The sequence below is a fragment of the Tursiops truncatus genome, chromosome 2 (genome assembly GCF_011762595.2).
Source record: "Tursiops truncatus isolate mTurTru1 chromosome 2, mTurTru1.mat.Y, whole genome shotgun sequence".
In the NCBI taxonomy this organism is placed as follows: Eukaryota; Metazoa; Chordata; class Mammalia; order Artiodactyla; family Delphinidae; genus Tursiops; species Tursiops truncatus.
In genome coordinates this window covers 153,411,736-153,434,818 of record NC_047035.1, presented here as the reverse complement: position 1 = coordinate 153,434,818, position 23,083 = coordinate 153,411,736, and positions in this window count along the sequence as shown.

Below are 23,083 nucleotides of genomic sequence, written 5' to 3'. Positions count from 1 at the left end.
CTTACTGTGCCTAATTTATAAATTTAACTTTATCATAGGTATATATGTAAGAAAGAAACATAGTATATAAAGGATTTGGTACTACCCACAGTCTCAGGCATCCACGGAGTCTTGGAACTTACCCCTACCGTGGAGAAGGGGGGGGCCACTGCACATGAAAATATGCTTAGAACTTATCCCCACAGCCAATAAAGATTCATCATATTATCAACATATCAAGAAATAAATGTCTTTCTTCAGAATTACTACTTGCCAGCTACAGTCGAAAGACTGTTTATATAACTCAAGTCAAAAATCTTTTATTACCCTGTATTATGTGACCCAGATCTGTTAGAAGAAAAAAAAATAGAGTAGTGTTTTAAAGGAACAATTCCTCAAATTGGCTACTCTCAGATTTTAATTTCACTTCATGCTGGAGTTGAAAGAAATCCTTCCTTCTTTAGAGTCTGCCTGTGTTCTGGAAGTGGAAATTACCTCTTCCATGGAGTCAAAAGGATCGGACATTTATACATATGGCTGCCTCTTTGACTCCATTCACTTGCAAAAGAGCACCTGACTCAGTTTCGTCGAGTGATAGGGAAACCTTTGTCTCGCTGGGAAGTGTCTTCCTTTCAAAGAAGTACCACCAGCCACGACCGCTCCCGTGGACCCACGAACTGTGTTTCCTGATGCACATCTCAGGACCCAGGACAGATAACGCATTTTCCTTTTCACTGCTCAGAACTCATTCATCAGGATTAGATGTTTTGGGCACATCTTGAGCATTACATAATCACGTGTCAGTACAGAAGCTTTTAGCTTCTCGTCACCATTCACGCTAAGCCATCCTCAATGTTGTAATATCATTGATATCACTAAGAGATAACGCAAAGGTGTCTACTGGCTATATAATTTGCCAGACGTTAATAGAGACTGGAGTGATCAGTAAACATGTACAGCGTTTTTTGTCATCTTTTCCTGATAGTGGTTTCGATAAGATTTTAAATAACTTCAGGCTTAAATTCCTTAAATACTGGGGTTTGTTTATGGGTTTGTTTCTTAGTTTGTTTTAAACAAGTGACTTAAGCTGCTGGGTGTGTTTCTCTAACTAGAGGCCAAAGGCTTCCTAAGCTTTGTGACTTTACGGTCAGCTTTCGACATTTGCTTTCCCTTGATGGAAAAGTTGCCGATTTCAAGGTATTGCTCCTTGATCCCAGTGAGTGTAAGGAGAGCTAACCTCAAGGAAATTCTCAGGGAAGTCCCAAGAAAAGTCTGAAGTCTGTGCCTCCATTAGCAGATAAAATAGTTTCCAAACATCTTCGGTAAATTGCTTTTCGAAAACCTTAGTGACAATAGAAACTAGCACATCCATTCAATATTAAACTTTCATTGGTACTTAAAGGAAGTTGATCTCACCCAGAACCTGAAGGTTTTCCCAAACTGTGATTAGGAAAGTGAACCAAAGTGACCAATTTGACCAAATTAATCAATTAGTGCAGTGGCATTTCAGAAGTCTTTCACTGAATTGAACGGCTAATTTTTAAACTAGGCTGATAAAATAATTCAGGGAAAAAAAAATTTTATTGACTCTCTTAGATGGATATTTCAAAAGCCACTACCATCTGGCCCACTTGACCTCTACAAGGTTTTCAACATGGCATTGTTGTATAAACCATCTATTCCCGCCAACCTGGTCCACTGACTGCCAAGAATGCCTTCCCCTTCCCCACCCTTTGCCTTTGTCTCCACTGTGTCCTGGCCCGAGGTGCTATCCCTTTTCTCTCTGCTCACCTCCTAAGCTAAATTTAAGTCATGCTTCCTCCATGGCGTTTTTACAAGTGGCTTCTTCTCCGAAGCCCCCTAGAGTCCTGATCATTCATTCCACACGTTTTAAAATCTCTTGGATTATTGCAATTACTGTGTATCTCTATTACTACTTAATTGACCTGGCATTTCTATTTTATATGTCTCAGGTAGGTTTCCAGTTCCCAGAGATGTCCTCTGTGTCTTTATGTCTGTCCAGTGCCTTACGTGTTGCCTTGCATGTGATCGATGTTGATTGTACTAGGTAATCTGGATCGTTTCACTGATCTACTGAAATCATTTAATCTGAATACACAGATAGAGGCAGGGACTGTTAGGGAGTAGTTGTAAAGATTATAATCAGGGACTTCCCTGGTGGTGCAGTGGTTAAGAGTCCTGCCAATGCAGAGGACACGGGTTCGAGCCCTGGTCCGGGAAAATCCCACATGCCGCGGAGCAACTAAGCCCGTGTGCCACAACTACTGAAGCCGGCGTACCTAGAGGCCGTGCTCCACAACAAGAGAAGCCACCGCAATGAGAAGCCCACGCAACGCAACGAAGAGTAGCCCCAGCTCACCGCAGCTAGAGAAAGCCCGCGTGCAACAATGAAGACCCAACGCAGCCAAAAATTAATTAACTAATTAATTTTTTTAAAAGATTATAATCATATTTGTGGCTCAGTCACCTGAAATTGATCTCTAAATCTGCCACGTACTTGTCTAAGACAAGTCACTTCACCTACCTTAGCTTCAGTTGTCTCATGTGTAAAACTGAAAAAATAATAACAACTCTCTTACCTATTTCACTAGATTGACTGTGAGAGTCAAATGATGTAACATCTTTCAAGGTGTTTGTACAAAGGTAATTACCTTATGAATATGAATGTCCATTGTTAGGCAAAGGAAACACAACCTTTGGAAATCCCATATCAAATCTAGTGGAGAAGTCCTAAAATGATCATGACTGCTGTTCTTTTAAGGTAGATTGTGATCCCTGTTAAACAGTGCTGTAGATCAGATGGTTTTTCTCACTTTACAGGTGAAAGTTGGAAGTTACCTAGAAGCTAACGATTGAAGTGAAATTAATGACAGCACCAAAATGAAATGCCTTCACTGTTCTAGTCAGTAGGTTTGGGCCTGATGTTCGCTACTACTTCCTTTTAAATTTTTCCTTAAGCGCCACTAACACTCTGATTCTTGGGGATCCACATAAAACAACACACTGAAAATATTAAGCTCTCTCCTCCATAGCTCCTGCATGAGCATAAATAACATCTCTGAATCCATAATTTGGTTCCATATCTCTTCCAAGTTTTCCCATATCCTTCCCATAGTCCGCAAAGCCATGTGCCTTTTTTTCATAACTTGAGATCTTTACTGTCTTAATTGCTAACTTTTTTTTTTGAGACAGTTCCATTCGGATGGCCCCTAAGAATCTCAGGTTTCAGAAAACCAAAACTAAACTTGTCATCTCTTCCTTTCTCACGCCTCCCATCCTGAAACCTACAACTCTTCCCATGTTGTCTATCTCAGGATGTGTGTAACCATCCACATGGTGGCCAAAACCCAAAACCTGGAAGTCACCCTTGGCCTCACTCTTCCACAAGATGAACTACTTCCTGCTAATTCTGTCTCCTTTCCATCTCATTGAACCATGCACCTCCATACCCAAGACCTTGAGTTAGCCCACCCATTGCTTAGATGACTTCCAGAGTCTTTTAACTACGCTGCCCAAATTCAGTTCTGCGTCGCTCCAATTCATGGTCCATTCTGCAACCAGAGTAATTTCTTTAAGATGCAAAGTTAATGCTATCCCTCCCTGGTTTACAATCTTTCGCCGACTCCCCATTTCCATCTGCAAGGAAGATGTAAGATGAACCACACATACAAACCCCTTCCCACGGCAGCCAGGGCCTCCCTCACCTAGGTCACCCCCTCTGCTGCCTTCAAGCCTCAACTTAGAATAAGGTCTCCTGAGAGAATTCCCTATTTACTCTCTTCTGAAAAGTGATTAGCACCCTACACTTAGCCCGATTGAACCTTCTCCCACTCTCTTGTAATTGCCTTCTGCTTGCCTGTACACTCCTGTAGCTTGAAATCTCCTTCAGGAAAGGACCAATTTTTCATCATGGTGTCTCAGTTACTCCTGCTTCCAAGTACCATCTATGGTGCCTGGTATATAATATGCACTCAATAAATTAAAAAAAAAAACAACAAGTAACTTTCCCTTCCTCTGTGCATACTTTTCTTCACCCTGAAGTATTTGCCCCTTCTGCTATGTTGGATATTATGAATCATGTTTATTTCAGGAAATCTTCCGAAGGGAATCTACTCTGGGCAGTCCTTACTCTGCATCCCTTCTCAACGTAGTTGTTAAATGGATGTGCAATAGTTTCACTTTTGGGAACGTTGTAGATAAATATTATGAAGTTGAGGCATGTGTATATACTGTCTCCCAACTTCAGCTCTGAACTCCTTGGGTAAGCACTGCTCTTCTTAAACCTTCAATTACCCCTGACCCTTGTGCATTCACTAGCAGTCAAATGATGCTCAAAAAGTCTACGTAGGATGTATCATCATCTCTCCAGTGTTCACATCCTAACCTCCTGTGAATTATGGTTCATTGTGCATCTTTCTCCCTTCACTCTCATGTAACAGGGACAGACTGTCATTATATTTCCATCTAGCAAGGAGCTGGAATGTTTACTGACAGGAAGCAGAGTGGAATATGCCCTACCAAGAACCAATCAGGACTTTATGACCAAAGATGTTCTGGCTCCCTAATCTGGGGCTCCTTCTTTTAAGTGGGACGAGTCATTTTCAACACTTTAGTTTTCTCATCTCTTAGGAGAAGGACTTGAAAGATTCCTACTAGCTCCATACAAGAGTATATTACAAAAGTAATTATCAACAAAACAGATGACTAATCTGACAGTCAGTCATGAGCGTCAAAATGGATTGCACCAGAATAGACAAAAATCTCTTTAATATGTTTGAAACAAGTTTTGAAAGAAAGAGGATAAAAAGGATAGAGCTAGAGCATCAGATATTTCAGTTTTAGATTCATACAGCCTGTGGCCCTTAGCATGAATTTTCTTAGGTAATGTCATTCCAATGCTTCCTACATAGAAGAAATTTGAATGGCACTCACCAAACTAGCACAGTCTTCCAAGAAAGAGGAAGGACCTAGAATCAAATAGAAAACAAATATTCAAGCAATCATGAAAACTTTTGAAGAAAATATATGACATTGTCCTATTTGGATTAAAATACATATTCAATTAATTTGTTTAAACTATTCTACACAAAATCTCTGGTCACTGAGGTAACATACGTATGAGAAAAGAGGTAGTAAGAAGATAAGGAAGTTGATCTGAAAATTCTATAATGTTAACTCCATTTTCTTTTGATTTCATACAGATAGTCACTTCCTTCACCACAACATCAGATGGTGTGGTTTGTGTTCCAAATGTTCTTTTGTTCAAACAGAGCTATCTACGTTAACATCAGAATTGTCATTGCCACAAAGAGATTTTTTATCTTACTTTAGTAATAATATTTGAGTATAATGCAGCTAATAAAAATGTGTGGGGATACCTATAAATATAAATATAATTTAGGGAAAGAACTTTGCAGGATATATTTCTTTAATTACAAGCTGAAGTATTTACAAATTTTAAAAATTACTAGAACCTTACCAATCCTCAATCACTTTGATCGCCCTTATTTTCATACATTTGTAAGTAACAACGGTCCTGTTATCTTCATTTTTAATCTACGTAGTATTCATTTATTCTGTAATATTGTAGTTAACTTACAAATTTCCTAATTTGAAGGTTTTTTGGATAGGGTCGTATATATAGTGCTGCTATGAATATCTCTACTCAAATTTCTCTTTCGTGTACATGCCTGACAATCAGACGACTGGCTCTAGGTCTAGAAAAACGTATATCTCTTATTACACTATTTCAGGTTTGTGGCCAGCAAGATTAATGCAATTTATAAATGCCACCAATGGCCCTCATATAATCATGTACATTTCCCTGTAGTCCAGGCTTCACTGAGTTTTAAAAATTATATTCCTTTGTTTGCCTGGGTTAATTGGCATATGACAATATCTAAAATTTGGATGATATTCACGTCTTTTTCTATTGATGAGACTGTATATCGTTCACCGTGATCCTTTACTGCTTCATCCATGCAATGGAAATCTACAGACCACAGCTCTGTGCCAAGTGCTGTGTCAAGACTGGAGCTCATGAAGGTGAACAGAATGCCGTCTGTGCTCTCAGCACAGATCGTAACGAGGGACACGAATATAAACATAAAGCCACAGCAAAAAAATATGTTATATCCATACAATGGAATACTATCTAGCAATAAAAAGAAATGTACTATTGACACAGTTCAAAAGCTTGATGTGAGGTGAACGAAGGCAGACTCAAAAAGCTGTATACTGTATGATTCCATTTATGTGATATTCTGGAAAAGGCAAAACTATATTAACCAAAACACATCAGTGGTCACCAGGGAGTGGAGGAGAAGAAGAGATTATCTAGAAGGTGCTAGGCGATAGAATTCTTCTGTATCTTGACTATGGGGATGATTGCATGACTCCATATATTTTCAACGCGAAAGCAGCTATACACCTAAGAAGGATGACTTTTACCAAACATAAATGACAGTGTCAATGGTGATAAGTAAAGCAATTTAATTTGATAAGAGTGAAGGTTCTCAGGTCAGGCTGCTGGAGTTTGTATTTCTTCCACCTTCCTTCCTTATTACATCACCCTATGCAATTATTTAAACTCTCTGTGCTGCAACTTTCTGATCTTTAAAATGGGTGTGTTTTAGCGCCTACTTCCTGAGGTTGTTAGGAAAGATAATGCAACGTCTCTGGAATATCATAAGAGCTCAATAGATTTTGTGGTTTTTGTCCTATTTGAGTGCTGCAATATGCATCGTGCCATGGAAAATGGGAAAATGGGGGGAAAAAAGCCAATTCATGAAACAAGGGATACAAATGCTCACTAGTCATAGAAAGATAACTTTGGCTTAACTACTAGTCTGAGAAATAAATATTAAATATAAACATCATTTTTGTTTACAAAATAAGCAAAATTTTTCTTTTTCTATCTTTATTTTTGTAAGTGAGACCCAGAGTCGAGGCAGATCTCTTGAAGCAAGTACTGTTATGTTACTAGTAGACAAGGAAATGTCATTACAGAAAGCAACTTTATAGAAAGCAATTTGACATACGTAGCAAGGGTAGGAAAGTATTAAAACCCTTCAAGCCAATCATTTTACTTTAAAAATTATTTCCTAAAAAAGTATCAGTAAAGCAAAGAAGGATTCATGTACAAGGTCAATTATTGTGATATATTTACAAAAGGAAAAAAATAGCAACTTCCCATTAGAGAAAAGGTTAAATAAAGTTTGATATATGTATACTGTTACATAACCACAGAAAGTATGATTAGGGAAATTACTACATGGGCATAGCAACAAATGTAGCCAAAACACACATTCTTTGGAAGGGTCCGAATCTGGCTCTTGAAGAAAAATAGAAGTTTCTCAGGTGGGAAAAATGGGGAATTACATTCCAAGCAGAAGGAATATAATGTGTGGAGAGGCTAAAAGCTTAAGAACACTTATTGTGGCCTGGAAAAGCCAAATACCTCAGAATGATTAGAGCATAGAGTTTGAAGGAAGAAGGGATAAGATACAAAACAAAAAAACAGCCACTACCAGTCTTTACAAGATCTATATAAGAATGTCTACATGTGTATAATTGAGTCGCTTTGCTGTACAGCAGAGATTGGTACCACATTGTAAATCTATATTTCAATTAAAAAAATAAAATTAAGATCTATACGTCACGCTAATAAGCCCAGACTCTATTTTGCAACTGCAAACCATTAGAGCTTTTTTAACAGAAGTCTTAACACAACTGTTTTACTTTAGAAAACCAACTCTGGTTAGTAGGACCATCTCACTTTTCTCTTTTGGATATTTACCAAATGGAATAAGATATTTTAAAATTAGTTTATTTAAAAATGAATAGCAGGGGATGTCTCCCAAGTTCAGTACCCTATATAGGTTATTATAAGTACAGCAAGGTTCACAGTGATTTAAAACCTCTCCCTGTGGACTCCCAAGTGCTCGTTGAATCCATTATTTTCATAGGAAGACAAGTCCTTATTGCCATCATTGTTTTTTGTTGTTTGGGTTGGACTGTTTTCTAACAAAGGCTGCTTCCCTCTACTTGGATCTGTTTTTCTACCTTCTGATCTGCTTTTCCCCTCTTTTGGAATGCAGTTTAGTTCCTGGGTATTTTTAAATCTTTTTTTTATTATTATTTTTTTAACTCTTAATAGGGTAATCAGCTAAAGCTTGTGCCATCTGGAGTCCTAAACCAACATTCCAGTTATGATGAGCCATTCCCCTTGGCTTTTCAATCTGTGAATCATCATTTTGCAAGATAGCAGCCGCTGCTTCTAAATCGTAATCAAGGCTCAGAGTGGTTACACCCTGAACAAAATATCGTCTCCTTGGCCCAATTTTTGTCAGGAGGCGTTGCAGAAGCTCATTAAGACACTTGAGTCAAAGATCCAGCTGAATCATTCTGAACCTCCACCCAGTTCACCTTTTCCCTCTGGTAACAGTTAATTACATTTTTCTCTTTTCCCACTCCCACCTCCACCAACATCCAATCACGTGTTCTACACGGCCACACACACTCACTCTGATTTTACAAGCTCATCTAAGCTTCGCTTGGTTGGCACTCAGAGGAGAGAGATAAGAAATAAAATATCTATAGCTTTTCTACTGAGTACCTGGAAGTAGAAAAAAAAAACAAGAAACCTAAAACTAAAAAAGTAGTCCCCAAAGTCATGTAGCTTAATCTTAAACAGCATTCGCTCTTCGCTTTCATATTTTACTCCTTAATATAAAGAATGTAAGGCAAATACTTTACATGACAACATTCAAGGGATAGTGTGCGACCTTATTAATTATTCAAGTAATTAACATAGCTTGCATTATGAGACCCAGTCTAAGTGTAGGATCAATGAATCTTAGAACGGCAAGGGTATGCACAGAAAGTGCCTGGGCTCTGCAGTTCATCAGACTGGGTTTGAAAACCAACTCTCTCACCAGCTGTGTGGCTTTAAATAAGTTACTCAACCTTGCAGAACCATGATTTCATCTATTGGACTAAAACCTATCTCAGAGGGCTGCTGTCTGGATTCACTGTGATAATATACTCCATGCTAAGCAGAATGACACTACTTGGGAGGTAATAAGGCAGCATTAACAAACAGCCTGATAACACTTACCATTCTAGGCAATCCCTCTAAATCAGCTCACTTAATCCTCTCAACAACCTCAAAGTGACATACTACCGTTATGCCTATTTTACAGTCAGGGAAACTGAGGCACAGAAAGGTGAATTTCTTTATGCAGCATCATGACAATAAGAAGTGGTTATAAATTGGATTTTAACCCAGAATCCATGCATTTAACCATCAGGACTCTGCTACAATTCCCTTATCTCCTTAAAGATTAAGAAGAGGGTTAACTGACAAAAATTCAGAGCCAGCTTGAAGGTTAGTAATTGAGTCGCAAGCTAGGACCTGTAAACCTGTCTCCCAATTGCATTCTGGTGTAATTTCCCTAAGAAAAAAACACAGAATAAACCACTGGACAAATACAGATTGTGGGTTTTGAGAAAGAAACTAGAATGTTTCACTACTGCTTTGTGATAATGTCCAGTTAAGTGACTAATTAGTTAGTAATGCCCTGCTTTGAAATAGTCATGTCAGGGCCTTACCTGCTTAAGGGTCAGATTCATAAATGCTCTAGAAAGGTCCTGTCCTGGGAGCTCTTAGGAGGAAATCAGCTTTGCTGCTAACACCTTGGTCTACATTCTCTTCACCGTATGCCACATCCCCTTCTTTCTTCCTGGTGTCCCCTCCTCCTAGACCCCAGTCCCCTCAGGCACACTCTCTGTTGATGAAGTAATGAATTCCTAAAAGAAGAATGACAGTCAATAAAGTTGGTATGGCCCAGCTGGTGATGGACACCCTAAAAGTCACCTCTTAGAAACAGCTTCCCACCCCTCTCCCATAAGCCAGCCCACTTCCTTCGGTATAATTTGCAGACCCAAGCAAAGCCTTCTAAGCCTCCTAGCCTTTTGGGGTCATGAACAGACTTACCGAGCCATGCTTCAGTCTCCAAATCCACAGGGATTTTCCCACACCCACCCAAACCGTGGAGCTCAAAGCCAAGGGCAGAGAGGCTAGAGCCAGCAGTAACTGAAGAGATGGGAGGTGTAGATTCGTTATCTGTGTCTCACCAGCTCCTGACCCAAGGAAACCATTCCAGCTCTGATAAGGGAAGGGGCAAGGCAGGCTGAGGAGATGCGCGAAGACCGCTTTCCTTAACTGGACTCATCAGTGGTGGGCCTACTAGGTGTTAGAAGATCAATTAATATCTATCATAAGTAGCATGATAAGGGTAATATTTAACAAACATTTGTTTGAGCACTTACCATGTACCAGACATTCTTCTAAACTCCTTCATGGAGTATCTCATTTAAGAGCTCAGTCCTCTGAGGACTGAGTTGGTACTCAGTTGGTACTATCATTCCCATTTCACAGATGTGGAAAGTGAGGTGAGGAAGAGTCAAACCATCTTTTCCCGGCTTGCACAGCAAGTAAGGGATACAAACCGAGCAGCCTGAAGTCAAAGCCCTTGCTCTAAACTCCTTTATCACGAATAATCAAAAAGCAGAGTTGGCAAGTTTTGTACGTGAAGATCCAGATAATAACTGTTTTATTTATTTCATTCGGGTTTTTCCACAAGATCTTACAGAAAAACCCAAATGGGCTTTTTGGCCAACCCAATAGTTTCTGCCACAGCAACTCAGCTCTGCCGTTCTAACCCCAAAGCAGCTTAGACAACACCTAAACCAATGGGCTTTGCTGTGTTCCAGCCAAACTGTATTTATGGACACCGAACTTTGCATTTCATACTATTTTCATGAGTCATAAAACATTCTTCTTTTGATTTTGTTTTCTCCCAACCATTTAAAAATGTACAAACCAAAAAAATAAATAAATAAATAAAAAATAAAATAAAAATGTACAAACCATTCTTATGTCACAGGCCATATGAAAACAGGCTGCAGGCCAGATCTGGCCCATCAATGCCTTGCTAACCCTCGATCAAAGAGATGAAAAACAATTAAAACAAAGACATTTGGAAAGAAATTGGAATCGTGATGTTATTTTTTCGGCCATTTTCACATTGTATTCATTTCAGTCTCAAAAGCACTGTCTGTCGTTCGTCTTTATATCACTTGAATGAAATGTAGTTCAGCTCCAGAATCTAGTTCAGCCTCCGTGTTGAGCAAGCTGTGTGGCCTTGGGCAGTTCACTCAACCCTAAGCCACAGCTTCCTCATTGTAATAACAGTAGTTATCTCACAGGGTTGGTGCTGTAGGCATTCAGTCAACTAATGCATGCTAAGCAATTACCCCAACTCCCAGCACACTGTAAACTCTCAATAAATGTTCACTCTTAGGACTACTGGCATTATTATTATTATTAACACTGCTATTATCCACAACACCATCACCCCAGGTAAAAACATTAAAATACCACATCTCCTAAAGTTCACCTCTGCAATTCTCTATGGACTGACTCTCTACCTCAGAGGTGAATTAAAAGCCCTTTAAATACCCTCCCCACTCTCCCCACTATACTATCACCCTCCCCACTCTCCCCAATATACTATCACGCTATTGATTCCACATACAGCCCCCAGAAAAAAAATTTCCACCTTACTCCATATTCTTACCGTTCCAGAAAACAGAAGATCTCATATGCACAGCACCTAACAGAGTTCTTGCTGTCCCTCTGCAGAACGCTCTCCTACGGTACCTAGCTACATTCTAATCTGCAGTAGGCACCGATAAATTACTCGCCGTCTTTAGCATTTTGGTGTTTGCTTGCAATACTCGTGGGTCACAAGAAGAACAAGGAGATAGTAAAACCTTCATAAAGAACCTCTGTGAATTAGAACAACCCCACGTTTATCTTATTTAATCAGGCCATATGTATGTGGAATGTCACTTAGCTTTTCTGCTTTATTTATTTATTTTTAATTTATTTTATTGAGGTATAGTTGGTTTACAATGTTGTGTTTGTTTCTGGTGTACAGCAAAGTGATTCAGTTTTATATATATATACACATATATATATTCTTTTTCATGTTCTTTTCCATTATGGCTTATTACAGGATATTACATATAGTTCCCTGTGCTATACAGTAGGACCTTGTTGTTTATCCATCCTATATATAATAATTTGCAGAGAGACTTTCAAGATGGCAGAAGAATAAGACGTGGAGATCACCTCTTTCCCCACAAATACATCAGAAATACATGTACATGTGGAACAACTCCTACAGGACACCTACTGAACGCTGGCAGAAGAACTCAGACGTCCCAAAAGGCAAGAAACTCCCCACGTACCTGGGTACGGCAAAAGAAAAAAGAAAAAACAGAGACGAAAGAATGGGGACGGGACCTGCACCAGTGGGAGGGAGCTGTGAAGGAGGAAAGGTTTCCACACACTAGAAGCCCCTTCGCGGGCGGAGACTGCGGGTGGTGGAGGGGGGGAGCTTCGGAGCCGCGGAGGAGAGCACAGCAACAGGGGTGCGGAGGGCAAAGCGGAGAGATTCCCACACAGACGATCGAAGCTGACCGGCACTCACCAGCCCGAGAGGCTTGTCTGCTCACCCGCCGGGGCGGGCGGGGCTGGGAGCTGAGGCTCGGGCTTCAGTTGGATCCCAGGGAGAGGACTGGGGTTGGCTGCGTGAACACAGCCTGAAGGGGGCTAGTGCGCCACACCCGGAGGGAGTCCAGGAAAAAGTCTGGAGCTGCCGAAAAGGCAAGAGACTTTTTCTTCTCTCTTTGTTTTGTGGTGCACGAGGAGAGGGGATTAACAGCGCTGCTTAAAGGAGCTCCAGAGATGGGCACGAGCCACGGCTCTCAGCGGGGACCCCAGAGATGAGACCTTAAGGCTGCTGCTGCCGCCCCCAAGAAGCCTGTGTGCAAGCACAGGTCACTCCCCACACCTCCCCTCTGGGGGGGCCTGTGCAGCCTGCCACCACCAGGGTCCTGTGATCCAGGGACAACTTACCTGGGAGAATGCACAGCGCTCCTCAGGCTGGAGCAACGTCACACCTCTGCCGCCGCACGCTTGCCCCACACTCCGTGCCCCTCCCTCCCACCGGCCTGAGTGAGCCAGAGCCCCCGAATCAGCTGCTACTTTAACCCCGTCCTGTCTGAGTGAAGAACAGACGCCCTCAGGCGACCTACACGGAGAGGCGGGTCCAAATCCAAAGCTGAGCCCCTGGAAGCTGTGCGAACAAAGAGAAAGGGAGATCTCTCCCAGCAGCCTCAGGAGCAGCGGATTACATCTCCACAATCAACTTGATGTACCCTGCATCTGTGGAATACTTGAATAGACAACGAGTCATCCCAAATTGAGGAGGTGGACTTTGGGAGAAACAATATATATATATATATATTCTTCCCTTTTTCTCTTTTTGTGAGTGTGTATGTGTGTGCTTCTTTGTGTGATTTTGTCTGTATAGCTTTTTTTTTTTACATTTGTCCTAGGGTTCTGTCTGTCGTTTTTTTTTGTTGTTGTTTCTTTCTTTTTAGTATAGTTTTTAGCGCTTGTTATCATTGGTGGATTTGTTTTGTGGTTTGGTTGCTCTCTTCTTTCTTTCTTTCTTTTTTTATTACTCTTTATTTTTAATAATTAGTTTTATTTTTTATTTTAATAACTTTATTTTATTTTTTTCTTTCTTTCTTTTTTCCTCCCTTTTCTTCTGAGCCGTGTGGCTGACAGGGTCTTAGTGCTCTGGCAGGGTGTCAGACCTGAGCCTATGTGGTTGGAGAGCTGAGCTTAGGACATTGGTCCACCAGAGACCTCCCGGCTCCACATAATGTCACATGATGTAAGCTCTCCCAGAGATCTCCTTCTCAATGCTAAGTAAGACCCAGCTCCACTCAATGACCAGCAAGCTACAGTGCTGGACACCCTATGCCAAACAACTAGCAAGACAGGAACACAACCCCACCCATTAGCAGAGAGGCTGCCTAAAATCATAATAAGGCCACAGACACCCCAAAACAACCACCAGACGTGGACCTGCCCACCAGAAAGACAAGATCCAGCCTCATCCACCAGAACAGAGGCACTAGTCCCCTCCACCAGGAAGCCTACACACCCACTGAATCAACCTTAGCCACTGGGGGAAGACACCAAAAACAATGGGAACTACAAACCTGCAGCCTGCGAAAAGGAGACCCCAAACACAGTAAGATAAGCAAAATGAGAAGACAGAGAAACATACAGCAGGTGAAGGAGAAAGGTAAAAACCCACCAGACCAAACAAATGAAGAGGAAATAGGCAGTCTACCTGAAAACAGAATTCAGAATAATGATAGTAAAGATGATCCAAAATCTTGGAAATAGAATGGAGAAAATAAAAGAAACGTTTAACAAGGACCTAGAAGAACTAAAGAGCAAACAAACAGTGATGAACAACAAAATAAATGAAATTAAAACTTCTCTAGAAGGACTCAATAGCAGAATAACTGAGGCAGAAGAACGGATAAGTGACCTGGAAGATAAAATAGTGGAAATAACTACTGCAGAGCAGAAAAAAGAAAGAAAAGAATTGAGGACAGTCTCAGAGACCTCTGGGACAACATTAAATGCACCAACATTCGAATTATAGGGGTCCCTGAAGAAGAGAAAAATAAAGGGACTGAGAAAATACTTGAAGAGATTATAATTGGAAACTTCCCTAATATGGGGAAGGAAATAGTTAATCAAGTCCAGGAAGCAGAGAGTCCCATACAGGATAAATCCAAGGAGAAACACTCCAAGACACATGTTAATCAAACTATCAAAAATTAAATACAAAGAAAAAAATATTAAAAGCAGCAGGGGGAAAATTACATACAAGGGAATCCCCATAAGGTTAATAGCTGATCTTTCAGCAGAAACTCTGCAAGCCAGAAGGCAGTGGTAGGACATATTTAAAGTGATGAAAGGGAAAAACCTACAACCAAGATTACTTTACCCAGCAAGGATCTCATTCAGATTCGATGGAGAAATTAAAACCTTTACAGACAAGCAAAAGCTAAGAGAATTCAGCACCGCCAAACCAGCTTTACAACAAATGATAAAGAAATTTCTCTAGGCAGGAAACACAAGAGAAGGAAAAGACCTACAATGACAAACCCAAAACAATTAAGAAAACGGTAATAGGAACATATATATCGATAATTACCTTAAATATAAATGGCTTAAATGCTCCAACTAAAAGACACAGGCTCACTGAATGTATACAAAAACAAGACCCATATATATGCTGTCTACAAGAGACCCACTTCACACCTAGGGACACATACAGACTGAAAGTGAGGGGATCGAAAAAGATATTCCATGCAGATGGAAATCAAAAGAAAGCTGGAGTAGCAATTCTCATATCAGACAAAATATACTTTAAAATAAAGACTATTACAAGAGACAAAGAAGGACACTACATAATGATCAAGGGATCAATTCAAGAAGAAGATATAACAATTGTAAATATTTATGCATCCAACATAGGAGCACCTCAATACACAAGGCAAATGCTAACAGCCATAAAAGGGGAAATCGACAGTAACATGATCGTAGTAGGGGACTTTAACACCCCACTTTCACCAATGAACTGATCATCCAAAATGAAAATAAATAAGGAAACACAAACTTTAAAAGATACACTAAAGAAGATGGACTTAATTGATATTTATAAGACATTCCCCAAAACAACAGATTACACTTTCTTCTCAAGTGCTCATGGAACATTCTCCAGGGGATCTGGGTCACAAATCAAGCCTAGGGAAATTTAAGAAAATTGAAATCGCATCAAGTATCTTTTCTGACCACAACACTATGAGACTAGATACCAATTACAGGAAAAAACCTGTAAAAAATACAAACACATGGAGGCTAAACAATACACTATTTAATAACCAAGAAATCACTGAAAAAATCAAAGAGGAAATCAAAAAATACCTAAAAACAAATGACAATGAAAACACGATGACCCAAAGCCTATGGGATGCAGCAAAAGCAGTTCTAAGAGGGAAATTTATAGCAACACAATCCTACCTCAAGAAACAAGAAACATCTCAAATAAAAAACCTAACCTTACACCTAAAACACTTAGAGAAAGAAGAACAAAACACCCCCCAAAGTTAGCAGAAGGAAAGAAATCATAAAGATCAGAGCAGAAATAAATGAAAATGAAATGAAGGAAACAATAGCAAAGATCAATAAAACTAAAAGCTGGTTCTTTGAGAAGACAAACAAAACTGATCAACCATTAGCCAGACTCCTCAAGAAAAAATGGGAGAAGACTCAAATCGATAGAAAAGAAAAAGAAGTAACAACTGACACTGCAGAAATACAAAGGATCATGAGAGATTACGACAAGCAACTCTATGCCAATAAAATGGACAACCTGGAAGAAATGGACAAATTCTTAGAAAAGCACAACCTTCCGAGACTGAACCAGGACGAAATAGAAAATATAAACAGACCAATCACAAGCACTGAAATTGAGACTGTGATTAAAAATCTTCCAACAAACAAAAGCCCACAACACGATGGCTTCACAGGTGAATTCTATCAAACATTTAGAGAAGAGCTAACACCTATCCTTCTCAAACTCTTCCAAAATATAGCAGAGGGAGGAACACTCCCAAACTCATTCTATAAGACCACTATCACCCTTATACCAAAACCAGACAAACATGTCACAAAGAAAGAAAACTACAGGTCAATATCACTGATGAACATAGATGCAAAAATCCTCAACAAAATACTAACAAACAGAATCCAACAGCACATTAAAAGGATCATACACCATGATCAAGTGGGGTTCATTCCAGGAATGCAAGGATTCCTCAATATATGCAAATCAAACAATGTGATACACCATATTAAAAAATTGAAGGAGAAAAACCATATGATCCTCTCAATAGATGCAGAAAAAGCTTTCAACAAAATTCAACACCCATTTATGATAAAAACCCTCCAGAAAGTAGACATAGTGGGAACTTACCTCAACGTAATAAAGGCCAAATATGACAAACCCACAGCCAACATCATTCTCAATGGTGAAAAACTGAAACCATTTCCACTAAGATCAGAAACAAGAAAAGGTTGCACACTCTCACTGCTATTATTCAACTTATTTTTGGAAGTTTTAGCCACAGCAATCAGAGGAGAAAAAGAAATAAAAGGAATCCAAATCAGAAAAGAAGTAAAGCTGTCGCTGTTTGAAGATGACATGATACTATACACAGAGAATCCTAAAGACTCTACCAGAAGACTACTAGAGCTAATCAATGAATTTGGTAAGTAGCAGGATACAAAATTAATGCACAGAAATCTCTGGCATTCCTATACACTAATGATGAAAAATCTGAAAGAGAAATTAAGGAAACATTCCCATTTACCATTGCAACAAAAAGAATAAAATACCTAGGAATAAACCTACCTAAGGAGACATAAGACCTGTATGCAGAAAGCTATAAGACACTGATGAAAGAAATTAAAGATGATACAAACAGATGGAATGATATACCATGTTCTTGGATTGGAAGTATCAACATTGTGAAAATGACTCTACTACCCAAAGCAATCTACAGATTCAGTGCAATCCCTATCAAACTACCAGTGGCATTTTTCACAGAACTAGAACAAAAAAATTCACAATTTGTATGGAAACAAAAAAGACCCCTAATAGCCAAAGCAATCTTGAGAAAGAAAAACGGAGCTGGAGGAATCAGGCTTCTGGACTTCAGACTATGCTACAAAGCTACAGTAATCCAGACAGTATGGTACTGGCACAAAAACAGAAATATAGAGATCAATGGAACAGGATAGAAAGCCCAGAGATAAACCCACGCAGATATGGTCACCTTATTTTTGATAAAGGAGGCAAGAATATACAATGGAGAAAAGACAGCCTCTTTTCCAGAAAACTGCACAGCTACATGTAAAAGAATGAAATTAGAACACTCCCTAACACCATACACAAAAATAAACTCAAAATAAACTTTAAATACATTTAAAGACTTAAATATAAGGCCAGACACTATAAAACTCTTAGAGGAAAACATAGGCAGAACACTCTATGACATACATCACAGCAAGATCTTTTATGACCCACCTCCTAGAGAAATGGAAATAAAAACAAAAATAAACAAATGGGACCTAATGAAACTTCAAAGCTTTTGCACAGGAAAGGAAACCATAAACAAGACGAAAAGACAACACTCAAAATGGGAGAAAATATTTGCAAATGAAGCAACAGACAAAGGATTTATCTCCAAAATTTACAAGCAGCTCAATATCAAAAAACCAAATAACCCAATCCAAAAATGGGCAGAAGACCTAAATAGACATTTCTCCAAAGAAGATATACAGATCGCCAACAAACACATGAAAGGATGTTCAACTTCACTAATCATTAGAGAAATGCAAATCAAAATTACAATGAGGTATCACCTCACACTGGTAACACTGACCATCATTAAAAAATGTACAAACAATAAATGGTGGAAAGGGTGTGGAGAAAAGGGAACCCTCTTGCACGGTTGGTGGGAATGTAAATTGAGACAGCCACTATGGAGAACAGAATGGAGTTTCCTTAAAAAACTAAAAATAGAACTACCATGCAACCTAGCAATCCCACTACTGGGCATATACCCTGAGAAAACCATAATTCAAAAAGAACAATGTACCACAATATTCACTGCAACTCTATTTACGATAGCCAGGACATGGAAGCAACCTAAGTGTCCATCGACAGATGAATGGATAAAGAAGATGTGGCACATATATACAATGGAATATTACTCAGCCATAAAAAGAAACAAAATTGAGTTATTTGTAGTGAGGTGGATGGACCTATAGACTGTCATACAGAGTGAAGTAAGTCAGAAAGAGAAAAACAAATACCGTATGTTAACACATATACATGGAATCTGAAAACAATATGGTTATGAAGAACCTAGGGGCAGAACAGGAATAAAGAAGCAGACGTAGAGATGGACTTGAGGACACGGGGAGGGGGAAGGGTAACTGGGACGAAGTGAGAGAGTGGCATGGACTTATATACACTACCAAATGTAAAATAGATTGCAAGTGGGAAGCAACCGCATAGCACAGGGAGATCAGCTCGGTACTTTTTGACCACCTAGCGGGGTGGGATAGGGAGAGTGGGAGGGAGACGCAACAGGGAGGCGATATGGAGATATATGTCTATGTATAGGTGACTCACTTTGTTATAAAGCAGAAACTAACACACCATTGTAAAGCAATTATACTCCAATAAAAATGTTAAAAAAAAAAAAGTTTGCATGTGCTAACCCCAAACTCCCAATCCATCCCTCCCCCACTTGCCCTCCCCCTTGACAACCACAAGTCTGTTTTCTGTCTATGAGTCTCTTTCTGTTTCATAGATAAGTTCATTTGGGTCATGTTTTAGTGGAATGCCTCTTTGGCATGGTAGTTAAGGCAACAGGTCTAGTGAAGCGTGTTGCTTAAACCACTGAGAAGAGCCATGATCACCATCGTGAGCTACATTCTGTAATACTGATTGAAAATTGACTGCATTTCTGGCATTGCACAGTTCTCTAGTCATTTCTGTTATACCAGCATTTGCTGTGTCAGATGAAATGTACACATAGGATGCTGATGAAGACCCGGAAGTCACCGTTATCGCCGCGCAGGCCAAGGAAAAGCGTGACTCTGATGTACATCCTCATTATCTCAGGCTCTGGCCGTTTTGTTCTCAAAAGAATTGTGGGCAGGTAGCCTCGGTGAAGTTCATCACTTATCAGCGGGCAAATCAGCTTAGCATAACTTGGTTATCTGATTCTCTGTTTCAGAGGACTGATGGGTTACTTTCTCAGAAGGGCATGACAATTCATCAGGAAAAGGAGTGAGCAAAGGTTCCCAGAAAATGCCTTGCTTGTCCTCCTGAGGTTTCCCTATCACTGGAGCCAAATGTTAGCCCAAGTGGTCTTGACTAACAAGAAGGGTCCCGGCCCTTTGGGGGAAAGAAATAGGCTCTTTGTAATTTTTAAAGTGTGCTGATAGGAAATCAAATAATTATAGCCCAGATCATTTTAACAATTAAGTGTCTCATTTGGAAATGTTTGCAGCCAGTTCTGAGTTTTCCATTAGGAGACAAATGCCCAGATTCCTTGGTAGGGTAGGACCCTGTCATTTCAAATGTCTTCGCTACACTTTGTTTCATGGTTAATTAGGTAAGAGCTTTTCCTGTTTCCCAAACCAGTTAGTACATATGGGACAACTCTATTGATTAAATATCTAAAAATTTTTTTCTACAGCCACAAAATTACTCAATGAATTGAAGACCTACTTGTCCAGCTAATTTCTTGATTTGGTTGTAAAACTAAGCACTCTAAGACTGAAAAGCAAGATCACTGGACACAGAATTCTGTCTCCTTTTACCCCAGGAAATCGATCTTAGGCAAAAATGTGAAGTAAGCATGGCTTACCTCAGCACACAGCAGCCTCTAAGCTTCCAATACAATTGTTCTCTTTTCTCCTCTCCATATAGCTACTTCCTTAGATTTGCTTTCATGCCCCTAAACAAGAATAGGAGAATGCTGGAGTATGCATGCTCTTTTCCAGTACAATGTGATGTTTTATTTTTTAAATTATTTATAAGAATGCTTGATGCAAAGCAACAAATATCTAATAGCATCTCACACGTTTATATACAAGAGTGGGGATAAAATTTGCTCTTAGGATCCTTCCAAGGTTCTCTCCCCTCAAACCAATAAGCAGCCCCCCTCCTCACTTACCTTACTGAAACACCATTCGGCTATAGGTTCACAATCCACTACCCAATTTGGGGGCATAATAAGAGAGCTTAGTGCTTGCTGTAAACAAGGCTTTCTGAAATCTTCAAAGGAATTAACAGAGAGTAGAAATGCAATACACCACTCCCTGCTGGAAGATACAGGGGATCTGTGAGAAAGTCTTCTCTCTCTCTCTCTCTCTCTCTCTCTCTCTCTCTCTTTCTCTCTCTCACATACACACACACTTTAAGAAAGAATAATAGGAATAGAGAATGCTGGTGTATAAGGCAGCAAATGTGAATCTTTTTTTGTTCAGAAACATCCTTCTCTCTTACTTCATTATCAAAAATAGTACCTAAAAAAAAAAAAAAATAGTACCTAAAGTATGGCTGGCACACAGTAGTCGCTCAAAATATTTGTTAAATGACTGAAAAAGTGATTATCAAGTGTTTGGATGCAGTCTGAAGACACTTTTTTTTATTGAAATATAGCTGATTTACAGTGCTGTGTTAATGTCTGTTGTACAGCAGAGTGATTCAGCTATACCTATATATACATTATTTCTTAAATATTCTTTTCCATTACAAGGTTTATCTTAGGATATTGAATATAGTTCCCTGTGCTATACAATAGGACCTTGTTGTTTATCCATTCTATATGTAATAGTTTGCATCTGCTAACCCCAAAATCCCACTCCATCCCTCCCCCACCCCCTGCCCCCTTGGCAACCACAAGTCTGTTCTCTGTCTGTGAGTCTATTTTGTAGATAAGTTCATTTGTGTCACATTTAAGATTCCGCATATAAGTGACATCATATAGTATTTGTCATTCTCTTTCTGACTTACTTCACTTAATATGATAATATCTAGTTCCATCCATGTTGCTGCAAATGGCATTGTTTCATTCTTCTTTATGGCTGAGTAGTATTCCATTGTATATATATGTACCACATCTCCTTTATCCATTCATCAAGACACAGTGTTTTGTTTTGTTTTGTTTTGTTTGTGGTACGCAGGCCTCTCACTGTTGTGGCCTCTCCCGTTGCGGAGCACAGGCTCCGGACGCGCAGGCTCAGCGGCCATGACTCACGGGCCCAGCCGCTCTGCGGCATGTGGGATCCTCCCAGACCAGGGCGCGAACCCGTGTCCTCTGCATCGGCAGGCGGACTCTCAACCACTGCGCCACCAGGGAAGCCCCAAGACACAGTGTTTTTTGATCTGGGGGACTTGTGAGTTAAGGTCTAAAGACATTCTTATTCAAAAAGTTTAAGTATTAGGAGTCAATCATAATTTCTCATTACTGTTTGAAGTGACATATCCATCCTTATTTTCTCACCTAAAAAAAATTTTTTTAAGTATCACCCCAGCCAAGATAAATGAAAACTTACGTTCACACAAAGAGCTGTACGCAGACGTTTATAGTGGCTCTATTTGCACTCACCAAAAACTAAAAACAATCTAAATGTTCCTCAGACACAGAAGGGATAGACTAACTGTGGTACATCCCTACCCTGGAACACTACTCAGCAACAAAAATGAGTATATTACACACACACAACAACACGGATGCATACAAAAGCATTACCCTAAGTGAAAAGAGCCAGAGTTAAAAGGCTGTATGTTATATGATTCTATTTATCTGACATTCTTGCCAAGACAAAACTCTAGAGACAGCATTGCCTATGGCTGAGTACAGGAGGAGGGGTGGCAGGGAATTGGTAAGTGTGATTGACTTGTTTTATGTCTTGATGGTGATGGTGGTTATTCAACTGTCTGCGTTTGCGAAAACTCGCACAGATGCCTGCACTAAAAAGGGTGAATTACACTGCATGTAAATTACACCTTAATTGTTTTTTTAATTAAAGGAAAACTATAACACTGCTTGCAGCTCAGTGAGGTAGATAGGTATTTTACAGGTATTCAGTGTTTGGTCTTTCCAAAATACATGTTTTGTTTGTTTGTTTGTTTGTTTTGAGGTTTAAATTTGGAACCAACTAAGGCAGCATCTGCTTTGGGAGAGGAACACAATGGAGGTCACCGCTGAAGGGATTCCTGTTTGGAGGCATTATTGAGGGGCCTGAGGGTCTAGTACTGCAAGGACTTTGAGATTTCCTAATCTTCTAATTCACCACGATGGTAACTTTTACCTGGCAAGAGCGTCATAAGGATGAATTAGTCAATGCATGCAAAGAACTTGGAAGATGCAAAGCACCGGATGAGTTCTGGAGTGCCATGGTCAATGCTCAGACTGGACTGAAGACAAAAGCATTTTCAAGCCAGTACCTGGGCAGGTTTTGCTATCACTCCATGTCAACTGGCTCCTT